Source organism: Engystomops pustulosus, chromosome 4 (genome assembly GCF_040894005.1).
Source record: "Engystomops pustulosus chromosome 4, aEngPut4.maternal, whole genome shotgun sequence".
Lineage (NCBI taxonomy): Eukaryota > Metazoa > Chordata > Amphibia > Anura > Leptodactylidae > Engystomops > Engystomops pustulosus.
Window position 1 is genome coordinate 96,916,600 of NC_092414.1, and position 6,498 is coordinate 96,923,097.

A 6,498-nucleotide genomic window follows, 5' to 3' on the forward strand; every position below is an offset into this window, starting at 1 on the left:
AAGTGGCATGATTTGCCATTATCCCTACTGGGACGAAACCATCTCATTAAGATGATGAGCGTGTCAAAACTACTATACCCGTTACAGACTGTGCCAATACTACTGAGACATGTGGATGTGACAAAAATAAATGCTGCATTCTCCCGCTTTTTATGGCACGGGAAACGACCCAGAATTAAAAGGGAAAAATTGATTATGACAAAGGAAATGGGGGGGTATGGGTTTACCATGTATAAGAACATACAACTTGGCCTGTATGGCTAGACACATTTTTGGACGCACAGGACGAGCTTTTATTCCGATTACGAACTGGAAGAGGCATTCTGCTCCCCTTATAACCCAGCAGCACTACTACATGCGCAACTACCGAAAATACCGTATAATCTTAAGAGTTCAATTATATGTAAAGACACTATAGCATCCTGGAGAGTCCTGAGGAAAAGGTATGGTTTATCTTATGCAATTTCAAAGCATTTGCCGCTTTGGGCCAACCCTGCTTTCCCACAGGGTAGGAGTAATAGGCTATTCCATAAATGGAAAGAAAAAGGAATAATAAAGGTGGGGCAGCTACTACACGGTTCTGAACCTCGTTGGCTGACAATAGAAGAACTTACACAACAATTTGATCTAGGCACTGACCAATTTATACAATATGCGCAAGTGAGGGATGTAATTATGACAAAATTGAGTGATGTAAGTAAAGAAATATCCAGCAACCCATTTGACTTTCAGATACTAGGGGGTACAATATGTCCAAGTATATCATCTTACTATGCAAGGTTAAGAAATAGGATGACCGAAAAGGTGGAAGCAACAGCCTTTAATTCATGGTCGAGCCATATTACGACAGCAGATATAGGGGAGAAATTAGTGAAAGGCTGGCAAACAGTTAGGAAAGTAGTACTGAGTGAAACATGGAGGGATACACATTTTCGTATACTACATAGGGCAATATATGCCTTTAATCTCCCTCCCTCTCCAGCAAAACCAGACAGGAAAACGGCCTGTCCTAAGTGTCAAGAAGATGCCACTGACCTGTTTCATGGGCTATGGTCATGTACACATGTGCAACAGCTATGGAAACAAATCCAGGAGATGTGTCATAAGGTGTGGGGGTGGATGATACCATTAGAGCCAATATTGTACCTTTTTCATTATTTTGAGGAATCGGAGGATAACTCCCCGCTGCAGCCCTTATTTATCCCCCAGCTCTTTCATGTCATCACTCTTATGACCGTTCGAAGTATATTGAGAATGTGGCTGGAACCTGAACTTCCGTCCATACGACAGATTATAGAACAAATGAAGCACCAATTGTATATAGAAAGGTTGGAGACGGAGAGGGGGAAAAAAACGAAGACTAAACACTTGGTAAATGGAGGAAATGGGTTGTTGCTTATTTGAATGAAAGGGAAATCACAATGCTAATGCAACCTTTCACCCTCACTCAGTGGTACCTCTTGGAAAATCTGAAGGGCACCTTGGGTCCATTAAGGGTACCATAAAATTTGATATGTACTTGAATGTCCTAAAAGAGGTATCCCGCTCTTGATGTTCCACTCTGTCATGTGAACTTCGGGTACCCTTACCATGTAAAACACAGCACCATGTTATAATGTCAACCTGTTTTATTCTGTTATGTCTTTGAAGAGGGCGATATACCCTCACTTTTGTTGTATGGTCAATTTTGTTTGTGTGAAAAATGCAAAACCAAATAAAAATTGTTTTAAAAAAAAAAAGAAATGTATGCCTGATGGAAAGGGCTTTATTTATGTATGTGTTTTTGTCTTACCAACTGGATCACTAGGATGATGGCTATCAGATTTGTAAGGTAAATATATAAAGTTAGAGGATAGGTAAGAAATAAATAGCAAACACATGCATAGTCACATTTAGCAGCATTGATACATCTCCTAGGCACCTGGGTACAGTGTATCAAAGTCACAGAAGACTTTGTATATTGTAATCACAATTAAGTCCTTTTGGTTACAAACATTGCAATGTTTTAATCCAGTACGCTTCCCTCTTCTAAAGGTGTTGCACCCTGTTACCATCTCTTCTGGGTTGGGGTGTGTGTTCTATGACTTGATATTTCAACTGTGCTAGGCTATGTCGCATGTGGTGGAAATGGGCTGGTAGGGGTAGTAGTAAGTTATTGGTTCTCATGGTGGATTTATGTTGGCCTGTACGATCTTTCACCCTTCGGGTAGTTTCTCCTATGTAGAGTAATCCACAGGGACATTTAATCAGATAGACTGTGTAGGTAACGTCACATGTAAAGTGCTCTTTAATGGGGTAGCGCCTGCCTGTATGTGGATTAGTAAAGTGATAGCCCCATAGGACGTTTGTACATTGGGAACAATGTAGGCAGGGGAAAGTACCTTGTCGTGGTGTGGCCCCGAATTGTTGTCTTGTAATAGTATGTTTGGAACCAATGTCAGCCTTTACCAGTGTGTCGCGTAAGTTTTTAGATCTGCGTCTAGATGGGAGTATTGTGTTTTGAAATTGTGGAATCATGGGGAACTATTTCGTCAAAATGGACCAATGATTCCTAGGAATGTGTAGAACTTTGTTAGCTGTGGGATGGAAAGTATGTACAAAGGGTATGCGTTTGTCCTGTGGTCTCCGTGATGTGGTGGGTGGTAGTTGGCGTGCCGTGTTGATGATTTTCTCTGGGTATCCATGTCCCTGAAGCATTGTGTCATTTCTTGTAACCGTGTGGTTTGGATCGCGGGGTCAGAATCCAGTCTTCTGACGTTAGAATATTATGATCGAGGGATGGAGTTTTTTGTGTGAGGGGGATGGCAGCTGTCATAGTGTAGGATGCTGTGACGGTCTGTAGGTTTGCAGTAGAGGGCCGTGGTCAATATGCCTGAGGTAGATTTGTGTATTGTGGTGTTAAGAAAGCTGACTTATTCAGTACTGTAATGTAATGTGAACCATAGTGTTGGTAGTAGTGAGCTGATATGGTTGTGAAAGGATAGTATTGTGTCCAATGCCCCCCCCCCCCAAATGCAGAATATATCATCGAGAAAGCGTTTCCAAGTCAGTATGTGTTGGGTGAATGGTGTTGTTATTGTAGATAAAACAGTTCTTGAAATTGTTCATGAAACAATTCGCATAGGGTGGGGCCACATTGGACCCCATGACTGTACCTTGTTTCTGAAGGAAGAACTGGTCTTCAAATAGAAAATAGTTCTCTTGAAGAACTAGTGTGAGTATGTCGGTAATTAAGTTGATATGTGTTTCTGGGACCTGATTATCTTGGAATAAGGAGATGACCGATCTGATGCCATCTTCGTGTGGTATGGATGTATAAAGGCTAGTAATATCCCAACGGACAAGGAAACTTTCTGGTGGTATATGGGTAGTGGACCTGGTGGCGCTGGTTGTATTTTGATAGATTTATAATCGCTGCTGGCGCTAATGAGAATTGTATGGATATTGAGCTCTAACTTCAAGCATACAAAAATCTGTAGTGAGTGATAAAATTCTGTAAAATTTTTTGTAATGCATTTTGATACCGGAAGGTCATCACCTGATCATCGCCAGGTGAGTGCTGGTGGGGACAGTGTTACAGTTTTTAGGTGGAATATTTTAAATGTTTTTTTTTTTGCATAATTTTCACATTTTTTTTTGTGACAGTCGTCAATATTTGGGTTGTACTGGTGATTCAATTATCACTATAACCAATACAGACAGTCGACCAGTGACTGCATCTATTCTCTACACAACACAAATTTAGCACTGTGTATGAGGCAAAACAGAAGAAAGCTTTTGTCTTTACCAGCCCCCGCTCATGGCTGTGGAACCAATATTTGGCTGATCAATTGGGCAGCCCCTGAAGCCTGTACTGTAAATAAAATATCCATAGGCTTTAGATACCATTTTAACCAGTATCAATTTTTGGACCAAATTGTAAGTGGAGTGCTTTCCCCAAATTGTCACCATTGGCATCGGTGGGTATTCAGCAGTTGCGGGATGACATCACATTGACAACACACACCCACTGCTACCTTTAGGCACTACTTCTCTGATGAGCCACTAAATATGTAAATAACTCATCAGTGACATGAGGAGCCTGGAGGTAAGGACTAATATAAGTATGTCCAAATAACATTATACTGTCATCTCTTGAATTTTTTTAGAGCGTCTAGCCTTCTTCCAGGACTTGAATAAACTTAACTGTAAAGATGCAACTTTCTAGAAATCACAGACTTGGAACAACCAACTTCTCTTGCCATGGCTTAAGATAACCTCTTTGTCTGGACAATCTGATGTCGGAGGGTTACAGTCACTTTGGTACGGCACACCATTTTCGGTGAAAACTGAAATGTCAAGCTGCCAGTTAAATATGGCGGATAGGGTTTCCCATAGGCCATGATACAAATCAGTGCTTAGTGGACATTTTGGAGAAAGGCATCAGCCTCTCTGGATATACAGATATATCTTGGAGAATTGGGAGACTTATATAGTTCTATGAATTATCTTGAATTGTGTGTCCATCCATCCAAACTTCAATCATTCCTGCTTTACGAAGGAACTGCCCCCACCCCCTTCAATAGCTGTTTTTCCCTGATGAATGTGTCACCCAATTGGGATGCCCAGTCTAACAACAAAATCTCCTTACAGCCTAAAGCAGTTCTGAGACCATAACAACTCTGATACTACTCTCATCGCACAGTAAGACTTCTCTAATTAAGGTCGCCGTGTAGATTTGTGGAAAATTATAGCCACAGACGCTCCACTAGTGGATTCTGGGAAAAATTCAATTAAGTTTTACAGGATGGGATAAGGAAATCCACGCCTCTTTTAGCTACCTCTTAAGGAAGCTCCCTTGACAAGCATGACCTACAAGAGGCCTTATGAAATGATGCGGGATTAAAACCAAATCAGTATATCTATTCCAGAAGGAACAGACTCCCAACTGTAGACAGTATTGTTTTGACCTGGTTTGATCTCTTCAGTACAGCATAGGGAACTAGTTTGGAAGAGAGAGAGACTTGTGACTAGAGTCCGGAAGTTGTCTCAGCCCTGTGGGAACCCTGGATGCTTGGATTGTCTTCCGAATGCAATTGTGTCTTTCAGAACACACAAGTCCTTTTCTGCTGTGATAGTTGCTGAGTGGATCAAGCAGGATGGTATCTAGATTTCATAGTACTTCGTATCCAAATGTGAGAGACAACTAGTAACTATAAGCCACTTAACTATGTGGCAAAAAGCAGTCCAAGTCATAACATCTCATATCGGGGAGATCTATAGCCCTTTTATCCTTAACAACTGTCCGTTTTTGCAACCCTATTCTCTGACGTTTAACCATAATGTAATTTATTTTATGTTTATTTTTACAAAACTAAGTTATGTAATAAAAAATATTACTGTGATTCTATCTTGAAGGTCACTTTCATTACATTAAGACTTCGGCACAGTTAAGACAAGACAGAAAACTGAAAAGTTAAAAAGGTAATTAGAAAATGGATGGATGTCAACATGTTTTTTGCCAAATTGTAACATAAGACTTTAATTATTGTACTGCGTGTTCATAATTCTATTAAGATGTTCAAAGGAAATAAGCCGCATTTTGCTTTTACATAGGAAAGATGGAACCTTTTAACTGTGGTTTTTGTATACATATTTTGTTTACATCTAATCCCTTTAACATTTTACTAGCCTGAGGTTTTAAATCAAAGAAAATAAATATATATAAGTAAAATGCATGTAATCACATTCTTAAAATGGGTTGTAAAAAACAAAAGTGACTCCTTCACCGACCCCAAAAAAGAGAAAACAAAAATCTATTGTAATGTGTATACTAACTATCTCTACCATATGCATCTTCTGATCGGATCTTATGGCCTGTCAGACCAATGACAACCGAAAACCTTTTCTTAGTAATAACATTTTACTGACTTGTCAAAAAAAATTACAGATGTGCACTTGCAATACAGTTTTTGAAACATACTGGGGTATATTTTCAATGCCTTCCCCTCCATTTTTCTGGCGAAGAAGGCTTGTAAAAGTCCCAATCTCTACATGTTTTGGAGCTTTTCCGCTGTATTCATTATAGTCTCCATCATTAAACTGGAGGAGACTGTATCTAAAATCTCTTTATGGATCTACTAGATTCTTAGTAGATCCCGTATCCCATGGAATGCCGGAGGGGGTGGATTAAGACTGGCTTTTAAAATAAATCCCCTTGCTGTTTTTTGTTTTGTGCTGTTTTTTCAATGTGAAAAAAAGGGCATACTTAATTTATAGAAACAGAGTGTTATATTCTGTTTTGCAAAGGAAGAGGAAGTTATGCAGTGTATCGGTCACCCTCATCATATTACTAAAATGTAGCTTCTGCATGGTCAAAATACTGTGTGTAAGAATAGTTTATTTGGGTGCTATTGTTACTGTTATTAACCCCTTACCGACATGTGACGTAATAGTACGTCACATGCCGGGTCCCGGAGCATGGAGAGGGCTCGCGGGCCGAGCCCTCTCCGTAGCCGG